Genomic DNA, 15,558 nt, shown 5'->3' with positions numbered 1-15,558 from the left:
GATGCAAAGAGCCAACTCATTGGCAAAGACTCTGATGCCAGGAAAGATTGAGGGCAGGAGGAGAAGGGAACGACAGAGGATGAGATGGTTGGATGGCGTCACCGATTCAGTGGACTTGAGTTTGAGCAAATTCCAGGAGATAGTGAAGAACAGGGAAGTCTGGCATGCTGCCGTCTGTGGAGTCGCAAAGAGTCAGACACGACTGAGCGACAGAACAAGGTCACGCTATATTTTATCATCAGCAACTGGGAAAATGTTTGCTTTATAGTTTTTTCTTTTTTATTGGAATATAATTGCTTTACAATGCTGTATTAATCTCTGCTATACAACAATGCGAATCAGCTGTATGCATACATATATCCCCTCCCTCTTGAGCCTCCCTCTCGCCCTCCACACCCATCCCACCCCTCTAGGTCATCACAGACGCCGAGCTGAGTTCCTCGTGTTATACTGCAGCTTCACACTAGCTGTCTATTTCACACATGGTAGTGTATACATGTTAGTGCTACTCTCTCAGTTCGTCCCACCCTCCCCTCCCCCAACTGTGTCCACAAGCCCACTCTGTACATCTGGGCCTCTGTTCCTGCCTTGCAAAGCTCTTAAGATAGTCTTTGTATCATTGATGTTACTCCGTTTTTCTAGTACACATATCAGTATTGGTTTATCTTAATCCTGCTTCATTCTCGTGTACTTTTAATTTGAGAACTCATATTTCTCTTCAATTATGTAAGATTATCAGATATCTCTTCAAATATTCCTACTCTGACTCCCGCTGGCCTCTTTTTCTTTAGCTCAGGTTTGTTAGCATATCTGAAGCTGTCCTCCATATCTCTTAATTTTACTCTGGTATATTTATATCTGTCTCCGCCAATCCCTGCTACGTGCATGTGGCCTCAGATGCCAGTGGAGTGTTTTCTACAAAATTAAGCCAAACTCTTTTGTTCAACAGGCAATACCAGGGAAGCATAGTTTATCACTGAACCATTGAGAAGAGCACACTTCCCTTCTTATAATCCAAATGTTTATTACTACAGGAATGATTAGGTTACCTTTTTTATTTCTATGAAATAATTATTTAGGGTACTATGTACTAGGTTAAAAGTTGTTGACTTCTATTTACTGACATGGAAAAATTGCTAAGACATCTTAAATAAAAAAGCAAATACAAGTAATGCATACAGCAGATGCCGGGGTCCAGCCCCAGCAGGATCCAGGGGAACCCTCAGGATGAACGGCGTCGGCGAGAGAAGACAGACAGACAGACACACACAGAGAGAGATGTTGCGTAGAAGAGGTAGCTTTTTTTTTATTTTTAGGATAGCTCAGTTTTTATAGAATGAATGTTACCTCCCCCTTAAGTCGCCACATATTACATCAGATATTGGTTTCTGCATCCGTCAATATTTTTTTCCCCATGTTTTTCCCCTAAGCATTCATATAGAACGTTTCCGATTACAGGGTTTATACTTAAATATCCCGTACATAATCTTCTTGCCTCAATGGCCTAACATTCTCACTCTAACAAAAACAATGTTTCATAAATCTCAGGTATAGTGTAAATTCTTTGGACAATAAAACAATACATGGGAAGGGTTACAGTAACATGTTTGACATTTCTGAAAATAGTACCACGAGAAAAACCTGATATTTTTCTTTACCTGAAACCACAAAATCTCAATTTACAACGATTAACTATTAAACAGCAAAAACACCTCTAAAGCAGCAAAACACCTCTATTAATAGTAAAATAATGGCAATAAAGCTAGTTAATATAAATCTTCTATTAAAATCTTATATACCCCATTTTCTAACTTTACAAAAATACCCATAATATCCCATATTGTTTAAAGAAAGGGAAACAATGAACAAGTAGCAGCAAGGAAATAGCAATAGTGAAAACCCTTTCAACCAAGGAGAAAGTAAACTAAAGCAGTATATCTACTTCTAAATCTAAACACCTCTACTCTTTTCTATTCTAGAACATTATAATCTTTTAAGCAAGCAGTCAAACTATACCTGTGGCCTTTCCTTTCATGACTTGATGTTTATGGTCGTGTCCTGAGCCAGAGCCATCTTAAGCATTTCCAAAAAGACTTGGACTTTTCCAGCGAGGCCTTATTACTATATATTATAATTTCCAAAAATTAATAGAAAGCCCAACAACAGTAAGACAGAAGGAAGAAAGGGACATACCGGGCCCCTGGGACAACCTCGAGGGGAAGAGCTGCCTTGCAGGTTCCTTTCTCGTCCCGGCGGCTCTCAACAAGCAGACATCATTTGCACCTATACACACTCACAATTATGTGTATGTGTATATATACATATGTGGAGGAGGGCATGACACCCGCTGCAGTACTCTTGCCTGGAGAATCCCATGGACTGAGGAGCCTGGCAGGCTAGAGTCCCTAGGGTCACAAAGAGTCAGACACAACTGAAGTGTCTTAACATGCATGCATATATTTATATATAAACTTTAATTGATATACCTATCAGTCAGACTGCAAAGTTTAGAGCCAGTCATCACTAAAGAATTGATGCTTTCAAATTGTGGTGCTGGAGAAGACTCTTGAGATTTTGTTGGGCTGAAACGAGATCAAACCAGTCAATTTTAAAGGAAATCAACTCCGAATATTCACTGGAAGGACTGATGCTGAAGGTGAAGCTCCAATACTTTGACCACCGGATGTGAAGAGCCAGCACATTGGAAAAAGACCCTGATGCTGGGAAAGATTGAAGGCAGGAGGAAAAGAGGGCAACAGCATGAAATGTTTGGATGAAATCATTGACTCAATGGACATGAGTTTGAGCAAACTCTGGGAAATAGTGAAGGACAGGGAAGCGGCGTGCTGCAGCCCATAGGGCCACAAAGAGTCAGACACGACTAAGCACAGCAAAGCACAAACCCACCCTCATCATGCTCAGAAACTCCCTAGAAATGCTCACAGTTCCCTGGTCAGAGAACTAAGATCCCACATGCTGCACTGAATGGCCAAAATAAAAGTAATAACCAGAGAGTTTAGCAGAAGGCAGGTTTGGAGATCAGGGAAGCACTGGTATTTGTTGAGTACCTTCTATAAACTGAGCTAAGAGCTTCTTACCTGTTATCTTGTTTTGATCTCTTGGCCATTTATATGGCAGAGCTCATCTCCCTCTTATAAAGGAGGAACCCAAGGCTCTTAGGAAGAATAATTTGTGAAGAATCATCAATAGTGCTGCCACAAGAACATGCTAGGAAGTGGAGCAGACATCATTTAGGTCCTAAGGAGAAATGTGTACTAATGGAGAAACTTCTTAAACATGTGGTTCCTCACCTAGGAAAATTTAGCAACCTCTTTTTTGGTCTCTAGAAGTATTAAGATGATTTTTGTGGTGGTTAAAGAATGGTTGTGCACAAAGGCAGAGGAGTTAGACACATGAGTTTGCAAAGTTTCTTCAAAGTCTTATGATACTATAGTTTGGTATTTTTATGATCGTAGATGTGTTCTTACTTATTTCCTTTTCTCAAGGTGGATAATATAAATGCAGCTGTGATGTATTTGAAAGAAAAGATTCATACTCTGAGTGAAGAGGCCAAAATAGGGGCACATGGAAAACCAGTGATCTCTCTCCTCCTAGTGACTGTGGTGAAGTCCTTGTGGAACTGGAACAAGCCTGATGAATAATTCACAAGAAAATTTTTATTTGTTTATTTTGGGCTGTGCAGGGTTTTCATCGCAGTGGGTGGGCTTCTCATGCAGTGGCTTCTGCTGCTGTGGATCACAGGCTCTAGGGCACATGAGCTTCAGGAGCTGCAGTGCGTGGGCTGGGTACTTGTGTCTCGCAGGCTCTAGAGTACAAGCTCAGTAGTTGTGGCACACAGGCTTAGTTGTTCCGTGGCATGTGGGATCTTCCCTGCATTTTTTATCCTTTAACTCTGGAGATTTCTTAAGATTGTCATACAGCCCAGCAATTTTTGTGAATATTAAGTACTCAGAAGCAAAACCTTTAAGGCTGCTATTGTGGGGAATTGCCACAAGGCATCCTCATGCCCAACGGTGGTGACCCTGCCAATGAAAGCTTTAGATAGTTTTAATTTGGGTCTGTACAATATTCTGGGCTTCCTTGGTGGCTCAGATGGTAAAGAATCTGCCTGCAATATAGGAGACCTGGGCTTGATCCCTGGGTTGGGACGATCTCCTGGAGAAGGGAATGGCTACCCACTCCAGTATTCTTGCCTGGAGAATCCCATGGACAGAGGACCCTGGCAGGCTACAGTCCATGGGGTTGCAAAGTTGCTCATGACTGAGCAACTAACACCTCACACAATATTCTGGCACGTACTTGAACCAACATTCAAAAGCTTTATTTTAAGGATGTGGTTTGCCTGCCAATAGCATAGGAGCATTCCACTTCCTTGAGCCCCTGTTACCCTGGTATGATATTTCAAAACTCAAAAGCTGTTACATCTTGATATATTAAATTTTGTTAGCTCAGTTGGAACAGAGAAGCAAAAAAACCAGGAGGCCTATTTGTTCGGTTTCTTCAAGGAGAAAAATGAAACTCTTAGAAAACAAAACACATGCCCCTTATGGGCTCTTTGAGTCACTATTGTTTGCAGTAAAATTTTTATATATTTTTTCAAATGTGACCTTTCATTCATATAACAACAAAACACAGAATTAGAAGAAACTAATTTCAAATGATGGCTTATTTCTACCCAGAAAGTCTGAATACAAAGGAACCAATGGGAAACACAATGATCAGAGTGCCAAGATTTTAAGAATATTTTAAGTTTGCAAATAATAACTAGAATACTTGCAATTTCAACAACATATTTTTATTCTGATAAAGAATGTACTTTTCCAGGAGTGTGGCCGCCTCCTGCTGGAGGCCTGGGATGCTGGAATGAGGTTACTTCTGTGTATCTTTATTGGACACTGGGCTGCACTCTAAGAAATTCCTGGGTCTCCCCTCCATCCTGATGATCATGCGGCCAGAGAAATTGATAACACTGTTGTTTTGCCTGCTGAAATGTGTAACGACACAGATACTTCCCGTTTCCTGATGTGGGTGAAGTGTGGAGCCCAGTGATGATTTTTTCTTCAAGAAATGTACGTCCTAGTTCCCACACGAGGGTGAGCACCCTGTCCAACAATGAGAGACCCTGCATGTGGGTGACCTGTGCCTCCTGAGACCAGCCCTGAACTCGTCTGAACCTGACCAAGTTCTGTCTATGTGGTAGATTTAGACCTAAGTCCTGTCCACACTGATGCTGTTTAGATGAGACCATGCACTTTCTGCAATGAGAACATTTAGACCTGACCTTGTACTCTGTGCACTAGGACATGGAGACCCGGGTAGAGACCTGGCCTGGCCTCTGTCCTGGAAAACTCCATGCCTGCATCTGAATGTCCGTGCTCAGATGTCTGGGGTCTGGGGCTGAGGTGGGCTTCTCTGGGTAACCGTGCTCTTCTCTGAGTGGGGTTCCATGGCCCTCCAGGGGGTCAGTGCTGTGGTAGGGCTTGTAGTCTTTCCCCTGCCAGGTTCACCTTCCTGGGGCTCCTGGCGACCCCTCAGGTGGGGTACCTGGTAATTGTTCCAATTTTCCAACACATTCAGGTTGAATAAGGGAGGCAGGTTCACCTGGTGAATTGATTCAAGGGCACAGGGATTGGCCAAAAAGTTAATGGGCAGCAGGTGAGGTTGCTGCTCTGGTCTCCTTCCAGCCAACTCTCTCCTCTGAAGAGAACAGAGCTGCCCCGCGTCTCTCAGCCCAGCCCTCCTGTTTCCTCAGCACCTCAGCGGGACAAGAAAGACAGAGCCTGCCAGAACCGAGGTAGTGTGTTCACCTCTAGCATGAGCTTTCAAAGCAGCAAAAATCACACAGAACCACAGTGAAAACAGGAGGGGCATGACTTCTCAGGGACAATTGAGGGGAGAGGAGACTGACCCTAAACTTCTTTCTAGGGTCCCCGGAGGTCCCAGGAACCTGGCTTGTTTACACGTTGGGAACGCACCAACCACAGCCATGGTGTCCTTGTCCTGACAGAGGGGATGTGTGACCCCAGGTGGGTGATCTGGGGACTGTGTGAGTCTCACACCATCGGCCTGGGTCAGGATCATGTGTGCGGGGAGACCACACATAGACAGCTAGGAAAAAACGGAAGAATACATGTGTGCTTCACTTTTGTTTAGAAATTAATGCTTTACAGTATTCACTTTATACAGCCCCGTGCCTGTTTGCCTCTTTACCCCCACGAGGTTCACCCTCCCTGGGGCTCCTGGAGACTCCTCAGGTGTCTACCTGGTCATTATTAATTCACCAGCACAAGCATGGTGGGAAGGGAGGCAGGTTCACCTGGTGAATTGATTGCAGGGCACCTGAATCAGACAAAAGGCCAATGGGCAGCAGGTGAGGTTGCTGCTGTGATCTCCTTCTGGTTGACCATCCCTCCTCAGGAGAGACCAGACCTGCCCTTGTCTCCCAGCCCTGCATCTGGCGTGTTTTCTCAACACCTCAGTGGAACAAGAAAGGACCGAGCCTGCCAGAACCAAGGTAGTGTGTTCAACATTATCATGACAGCTGTAGAAACAGTTAACATCGCACAGAACCAAAGGGAAAAGAGGAGGACTTCTACTGGGACAAGTGTGGGGAGAGGAGACCGACCCTACACTTCTTTCTACCATCACAGGGGGTTATAGGAACACACTCGCTTCCACTTTAGGGGCCCAATTGGCAGAGACCTGGTGACCTAACCAAGGGTCAGGGACCCCAGGTCTGGGGATTGTGTGGGCTCACCCCATCCACATGGGATAGGTTCCTGTGCCCGGAGGCCCCATATCTGCTCTTTACCTGCAGTGTGTCCTGTCCCCTCGGAGCTTCCCAACGTCTGAATTAAGGGTGTTGCCCTGATTAACCTGTGGTCCTTTTTCTTCTCTTCACCTTGTCGCGTTCACATGAGGTCAGGCACCTTTGGGTGGGTTGCTGTTCTGTGTTCTGCTGAGTGAAAACGCTGGGAGGTATCGCATTAATACCATAGCAGATCACATGCTAATTCATAGGTCACCACTGCCTGGTTTCCCCTTCACCAAGCTCAGGTAATTTAATTTTTATTTTACAGTGGAGTAGAGTTGATTTCCGCTGTCTTGTTGGTACAGGAACTTGATTTGAGTCTACATAGAAGTATATCTATTCTTTTTCCAGTTTTTTCCTCATATAGGTTATTACAGTTTTTTCAGTAGAGTTCTCTGTTCTATTCAGTAGGGCCTATTTGATTATTGATTTGATAAATATTAGTGTTTATATATTAATCAAACTCTTAATTTATCCCTCCCTTTTAACTATCTTTTGATAATCAGAATTTGGTTTTCTCAATCTGTGAGTGAGTCCATTTCTGTTTTGTACATTAGTTCTTTGGGATGAATTTATAGATTCCACCTGTATGTGATATCTTAGGATATTTGTCTTTTTTTTCTTTGACTTACTTCACTTGGGATGAAAATTTCTCAGTCCATCCATGCGGCTGCCAATGTCTTATTTCATTCTCTTTAATGGCTGAGTAGTATTCCGGTGTATAGATATACCACATAGTCTTCATTTTTCTCAGTGGACATTTTGGTGGATTCTACATCTTTGGTATTGTAAATAGTGCTAGCCTGAAAATAGGGGTACACATGTCATTTCAATGAATGAATTTCAATGACGAATTTCTCTAGATCTAAACCTAGGAGTAGGATTGTTGCATCATGTGATACCTGTATGTTTAATGTTCAAGGAAACTCCATGCTGTTTTCAATAGTGGCTTCACCAGTTACATTCCCACAAAGATTGTGGGAAGATTCCCTTTTCTGTACATCCTCTGCAGTATTTATTCTTTGTAGAGCTTTTTGCTGATGGTAATTGTGACCAGTGTGCTATAATACTTCATTGTAGTTTTGATTGGCATTGATTTAATAATTACTGATGTGTAGTATCTTTCCATGTGCTTTTGTTATTTTACACCTTGTGTGTACAATTTACCTCTTAAATCTGCTTTCCTGAAAGTTGGCCCTGTATGGAATTCTTTTCCAATGATTTACCCCAGGACATTTCTTGAGGACGGGTGTCGTTTACACCCCTGTCAGACTTGTGACTGTTAAGAACCCTTCAGCACCTTTTTCATGGTATTTATATCAATCTGAACCAGCTAATGGCTCTCTGCCCCCTGAAACTTTCTTCTTTGGTAACCATAAGTTTCTTTTTTAAGTCTCTGAAGCTGATTCTCTTTTGTAAAAAGTTCACTTGTGTCCATTTTTAGGTTCCACCAGAAATGGTATCCTATGACACCTGTCTTTCCCTGTCTCACTTAGTATGATCATCTCTAGTTTCTTCCCTGTAACTGGAAATGGCATTCTCTCATCCCTCTTTATTTCTGAGTATTATTGCATTGTGTATATGTACCCATCTTCTGCATCCATTCATCTGTCCTTGTACACTGAAGTTGCTTCCCTGTCTTTGCTATTGTACCTAGTGCTGCCATGATCACTGGGGTGCAGGTGTCTTTTAAAAGATTGGGTTTCACTGGATCTATGCCTAGGTATAGAATTGCTGGGTCACTTGGTACCTCTGTGTTTATTTTTTTAAAGAACCTCTGTAATGTTCTCCCTAGTGGATGTACCCATTTACATTCCTATCCACATCTTCTGCAGAATTTATTGCTGTAGATTTTTTGAGATGGTGATTCTGATTGATGTGAGGTAATACCTAATGGGACAACTGACTTGCCTTTCTGTAAGTACTACTGATGTAAGAATCTTTTCTTATACTTTATGGCCATCTCCATGCCTTCTGTGGAGAAATGTACATTTAGATCTTTGGCCAATTTTTTATTGGATTGTTTGCTTTTGATACTGAGCTGTATGAATTGTTTGTACGTGTAAAGTCCCTGTGTCTATCTTCATTTACACGAATTGTTTCCATTCTTGGTTGTTTTTTTTTTTTTCTTTCACTGATGGTTTCCTTTGTTGTGCAAATGCTTTTAACCTCTGTTAGGTCCCATTTGTTTATTTTTGTTTTATATGTCCTGATTCTTAGACGTGGATCAAAAAAGATCTTACTGCATTTTATGTCAGAGTGTGTCCTGCTTTTTTTCCTCAAGAGTTCCATAGAATCTGTCCATTTACTTAGACCTTCAAATTTTTTGCAGTTTATTTTTGTGTATGTTGTTAGGGAGTAGTCTAATTTCATTCTCATCTTCATGCTAAGGAACCTGCCTGGTGTCCTCCACAGAGGCTGCTCCCAATTTCCATTCCCAGCATCAGTGTAGGAGGGTTCCCTTTGCTCTATACCCTCTCCAGCATTTATTGTTTACAGAGTTTCTGCCTCTGGCCATTGTGACCTGTGTGAGGTGATACCTTGTTGAAGTTTTGATTTGCAGTTCTCTCGTATTTAGTGATCTTGACATCTTTTCATGTGATTTTTAAAAACAGTGTGGAAACTTACTTATTAAAATAGGCTTGTTGAATGACTTCCCTGTTTTGAATGTTTTTCTGATGACCTCCCCTAGGATATTTCTTGAGGGCAGGTTTTTTTTTTTTTTTACCTAAGCCCCTCAAGCCTTGGGAATATGAAGTGCCCAAGAGCATTGGTTTTATGGTTGTTGTTATGGGAAATGACCACAAGGTGGCAGCATGTCTTTATGCCCAACTCTGGTTACTGGGGGACCAGAGCCTTGGGGAAAGTCCTGTTCCTGGATTGTTAGTTAGAGTGGAATGTGCCAGAACAAACACCCAAGGCTTGTGTCCCATTCCTTCTTCCTTCCTTACCCGTGTCTCCTGGACACATCCCAGTTCCTGCAACATCACTTTGTGGAGCGTGCTTTCACCCATAGCTTGGGCAACCCTTAGGAAGGAGGCTGGAGGTGGAACTCCACCACCAGGAGACAGGAGCCCACAGGGCTTTTCAAAGCTCTTTCAGCCCAGAGGCTCCACATCCTCTGGGTTCAGTAGGCATAGTTTCACTGCAGGAGTGTCCTCCTGGATGTGGAGGTTGTGGGCCTGTGCAGAAAACAGGCTCACCAGGTCCACGGGGCAGGGCTCATTGGCTGGCACACCCTCCCCAGCTCCATCAGCCCCATGACAGTCCATCCTTGGGAGACAAGCCTGCCCAGGCTACAGGGACGTGACAGCAGCCCAGGTCACCAAGGTCTGAGGGGAATAGAGTTGGCATTCTCTTTTTGTAATTTGTATTTTTTTATTGGTATGTAGGTGACTTACAACGTTGTGGGGTCTGTTTGTTTTTGTTTTAGGTGGACAGCAACATGATTCACTTATGCATAGATGTGTACATGTCCTTTTTTGGGTTCTCTTCCCATATAGTTTCTTATGCAGTGTTGATTTCTGGTCCTCCTTGGTTTTTTATAAAGAGTAATGTGTATACAATCACCAACACCTGCTCATTTCTTACCACCCACCACCTTTCCCTTTTGGTAAACATAAGGTGCTTTGCTATGTTGCAAGGCTGTTTGGTAAAGTTCATTTGTATCCATTTTTAGAATTCAGCACTAAGTGATATCATATGATACTTGTCTTTCTTTCTCTCATTTCACCTACTATGATCCCCTTATTGCTGGACATGGCATGATGTCATCCTTTTATGGCTGAGTAATATGGCACTGTGTGCGTGTACCCCATCTTGTTTACCCATTCATCTGTCCTTATCCACTAAGGTTGCTTCCAGGTCTCAGCTATTGTACATGGTGTTGCTATGAACGTAGCATGCTCCTGTCTTTAAAATTATGATGTTCTCTTAATTTATGCCCAAGAATGGGATTGCCAGGTCCTATGGTACTCCTTTGGTTAGTTGTTTTGTTTTTTGTTTAGTTTTTAATGAGCCTTTGTTCTGTTCTCCCTCGTAGATTTACTGACTTTCATTCCCACCAACAGGGAGGAGAGTTCATTTTCCTCCATACCCTCTCCAGCATTTATTTTTGTAGATTTTTTTATGCTGACCATTCTGACCCATGTGAGGCAATACCACATTGTATTTCTGGGTCACAGTTCTCTAACACTTACAGATGGTGAGCATCTTTTCATGTGCTTCATGGCCAACTCTTCTTTGGAGAAATGCCCATTTAAATCTTGTGCCCCTATTTGACTGGGTTGTTTCTTTGATATTGAGGTGCATAAGCTGTTTGTACATTTGGAAGATAAATTCCTTGTGGGTGTCTTTGCATATATTAGTTTAATTATGAGGATCGTCTTTTTGTTATGTTTCTGTTTCCTTTGCTGTCACAACACTTTTAAGGGTAATTAGGTCCCATTAATTTATTTTTGTTTTATTCTTCATGATTCTAAGACGTGGGTCAGAAAAGGACTTGCTGCATTTTATGTCAAAGTGTGTTCTGCTCCTTTCCTCAAGAGTTTCATTATATCCATCCTTTTATTTAGGTCTTTAATCTATCTGGAGTTTATTTTTATGTATGCATCAGGGGTATTCAAATTCATTCTCATTATTATTTCTTTAAAAACCTGCACATCATCCTCCATAGTCTATTACTAATTTAATTACACTTTCACTAACAGTGTAGGAGGGTTTCCTTTTTTCCACTTTTTCTAGCATTTATTGTTTGTTGACTTTTGGACAATGGCAACTGTGAATCATATGAGGAAATACCTCATTGGAGTTTTGAATTGCATTTCTCTAATATTTAGCAATGGTGACATATTTTAATGTGATTTTTTAAAAGGGTGTGAGTTAAACTTACCACCTGAAATTGGCCACTTGAACACCAGATTTGTTTTGAATTCTTTTTGGATGTTCACTCCTAGGACCTCAAGTGTATGTGCTTTTTCCTTACAGAGCTTGAATCCTTGTGAATATTAAATTCCTAACGGCATAACTTTTCATCATGTAATCACAGAAGATGACCACAAGGTGACAGCACTTCTTCATGCCACACTTTTTTTTTTTTTTTAAACCTGTAGTTTCGTTGCTATTTTATATTGGAATAGAGTCCATTTCTGATGTGGTATTTGTTTCCGGTGTACAGGAATTCAGTTTAGTCATATGTAGATATTTATTCATTCTCTTTTAGGTTCTTTTTTGCATATAGGTGATTACAGTGTGTTCAATAAACTTCCCTCTGCTTTTCAGCAGTTAATTTTTGATCATCTTTTTGATTATATATTAATATGTATATATTAACTCCAAACTCCTAATTTCTCACGCCTGTACCTGGAGGCTCTGCAGAGGGCAAAGGCACTCTAGGTTCTTTGTGGAGGCACACTGCCTGCCACATGCTCCCAGTTCCCTCAGCCCCAGGACACTCCAGCACTGGGACCCAAGCCAGTCAGGCTCCGGGGGTTTGACCACAGCCTAGGTCACTATGGCCTGAGGGGAATAGAGTCGGCATTTCTTTTTATTTTTTTTTTAATGTTTTTATCCTATAATTTGAACTGGAGTAAATAGGTGACTTACAATCATGTGGGTCGTTTTTTTTTTCCTTCTTCCTTTTCAATCTAGGACAACTTGATTCACTTCTACATAGATGTATATACATTATTTGGGGGGGTTGTGTAGGTAATCACACAGTGTTCTATATGTTTACCTGAGTTACACAGTAGGTCCTGATGACTTTATAAGTAGTAGTGTGCATATATTAGTCTGAAGCAGCTCATTTCTCCCTCATCCATAACCTTCTATGTTGGAGAGCAGTTCTTCTTTTCTAAGTCTGTGAGGCTGTGTCTCTTTAAGAAAGGAGTTCATTTTCATCCGGTTTAGATTACACCTAGAAGGGATATCCGGAGAAGGTAATGGCACCCCACTCCAGTACTCTTACCTGGAAAATCCCATGGATGGAGGAGCTTGGTAGGCTGTGGTCCATGGGGTCGCTAAGAGTCGGACATGACTGAGCAACTTCACTTTCACGCATTGGAGAAGGAAATGGCAACCCACTCCAGTGTTCTTGTCTGGAGAATCCCAGGGATGGGGGAGCCTGGTGGGCTGACGTCTATGGGGTTGCACAGAGTCGGTCACGACTGAAGTGACTTAGTAGCAGCAGTTGCAGAAGGGATATCATATGATGCTTGTCTGTCCCTGTCTCCCTTACTTCACTTTGAATAATTATCTCAACTTTCTTTTCTGTGACTGGACTTGGCATTATTTCCTACTTCTTTACGGTTGAGAAATATTGCATTGTGTATATGTACCCCATCGTGTATCCATTCATCTGAAATTTCTGCAATTAGCTTGCTTCCCAGACTTGGCTGTTGCAACTTGTGGGCCAAGACTGCAGGGGTGTCTTTTACAGTTTTTATTTTCTCTGGACTTATACCCAGGTGTGGGATTCCTGGGTCCTAAAGTCCTGTGTTATTTTTCAAATGAAACTCCATACTGTTCCCTACTGGATGAACCTATGTACATTACGACCAACAGTTCAGGAGGGCTTCCTTGTCTCTACACCCTCTCCAGCATTTGTTCTTGTCTAAATAGTTTTATTTGACCATCTGTCTTTGGTCGCCCTGGGCCTTGGTTGCAGGAGTCCAGCTCGCTCTCTCTGCAGTGAGCGGGGGCCACTCTCTGGTCTCACTGTCAGAATGAGGCTTCTCACTGTGGTGGCTTCCGGTTGCAGCGCGGGCTCTAGAGCACCAGGCTGCAGGGGTCGCGGTGGGAGGCCTCAGGAGTTGTAGTTCAGGGGCTCTAGAGCACAGGCTCGGCAGCCGTGGACATACGGGCCCAGTGGCCCCACTGACGCGGAATCTTCTGAGACCATGGCTCCAATCCACGTCTCCTGCATTGGCAAGCGCATTCTTAACACTGCACCACAAGGGAAGTCCTAGCATTTATTTTTTAAGATGTTTTAAAATGACCATTCTGACCAATGTGAGTGCTTAGCTCATTGGATTTTGATTTGTGTTTTCCTAATAATGAGTGATGCTGAGCATATTTTCATGTGCCTAAGTGCAATCGATAGACCTTCCTGAGAGAATTAACCGTTTGAATCTTTGGCCCATTTTGTTCTTGGTTATATGTATTGTTGATATGAAGCTGTGCAAGCTGTTTGTATGTTTTGGAGATGAATCCCTTGTGGGTATCTCCTTTGCCAAATATTTTTTCCTATTCTGAGGATTGTCCTTGTCTTTCCTTGAGGGATTCCTTTAGGCATGCAAATGCTTTTAAGGTTAATTCAGTCCCACTCTCTGATTTGTGGTTTATTTTTCATTATTCTAAGAGGTGGACCCGTAAAGAACTTGCTGCATTTTATGTCAGATCGTGTCCTGATTATATTTTTTGCAAGAATTTCATAGTATTCATCATTACGTTTAGATATCTATGCTCTCTGGGATTTATTTTGTGTTTGGTGTTAGGATGCTTTCTAATTTCATTCTGTTTCATGTTTGAGGGAGTCCTCACGGTGTCCTCCAGAGTGGCTGTTCCCCATTTCCATCCCAAGCATCCGTGGAGGAGGGACCCCTTGTCTGCAGATCTTCTCAGCACTGACTGTTTGCAGAGTGTTTGACAACGGCCATCCCTCCCAGTGTGATGTGATACCTCATTGTGGTTTAGAATTGCATTTCTCTAATATTCAGTGATGTTGACATTTTTTCATGTGACTTTTTTAGAGTGTGACTTAAACTTACATCTTGAAATTGGCTTCTTAAACGCCTGCCTTGTTTTGGATTCTTTTTCGATAACAACTCCAAGGACATTCCTGAGGTACGAGTGTTTTTTACTTACAGCCCCTGGATCCTTGTGAATATTAAATTCCCGGGCACAGCTCTTAGTGGTGTTATTACATAGAATGGCCACAAGGCGGCAGCACTACCTCATGCCACTTTTTTTTCTCTTCTGTAAATTCCTTGTTATTCTCTATTGGCTTAGAGTGCATTTCTGATGTTGTGTTTGTTGTAGGTGTGAGGAACTAGATTCAGTTACACATAGACGTTTATCTATTCTCTTTAGGGTTCTTTTTGCATATAGATGATTACAGTTTCAATAAACTTTCCTGAACTATTCAGTATGTACTTTTTATCATCTATTTGATATATATTAATATGCATATGTTAATTCCAATCTCTTAATTTATCCTGCCTGATTCTTAAGGTTGGGGGCTCTGCAGAGGGCAACAGGCACTCCAGGTCCACTCTGGAGACACACTGCCTGCCACATGCTCCCAGCTCCCTCAGCCCCAGGACACTCCAGCCTCGGGACCCAAACCAGCCAGGCTCCCGGGATGTGACAGCAGCCCAGCTCAGTGTGTCCTGAGGGGAAGAGAGTCAGGATTGCTTTTTCATTTTTTCTGTTTTCATCCCATCATTTGAACTGGAGTATACAGTGAATTACAATCTTGTGGGTGTTTTGTTTTTCCTTTTCTTTCTACCCCAAATTGTTTCACTTTTACATAAGTGTATATGTGATTTGTTGGGTTTTTTCTTTACTGGTTAATACAGAGTATGGAGTAAGTTTCCGTGTGTTACATGGTGGGTCCTGGTCACTTATTTTATCAATAGTAGTGTGCATATCTTAGTCTGAAGCAGCTCATTTCTCCATGCCCCACATCTTTATATCTTGGTGACCAGAAGTTTCTTTTCTAAGTTTGT

The sequence above is a fragment of the Cervus canadensis genome, chromosome 17 (assembly GCF_019320065.1).
Source record: "Cervus canadensis isolate Bull #8, Minnesota chromosome 17, ASM1932006v1, whole genome shotgun sequence".
NCBI classification, from domain to species: domain Eukaryota; kingdom Metazoa; phylum Chordata; class Mammalia; order Artiodactyla; family Cervidae; genus Cervus; species Cervus canadensis.
This window is presented reverse-complemented; position numbering follows the sequence as displayed.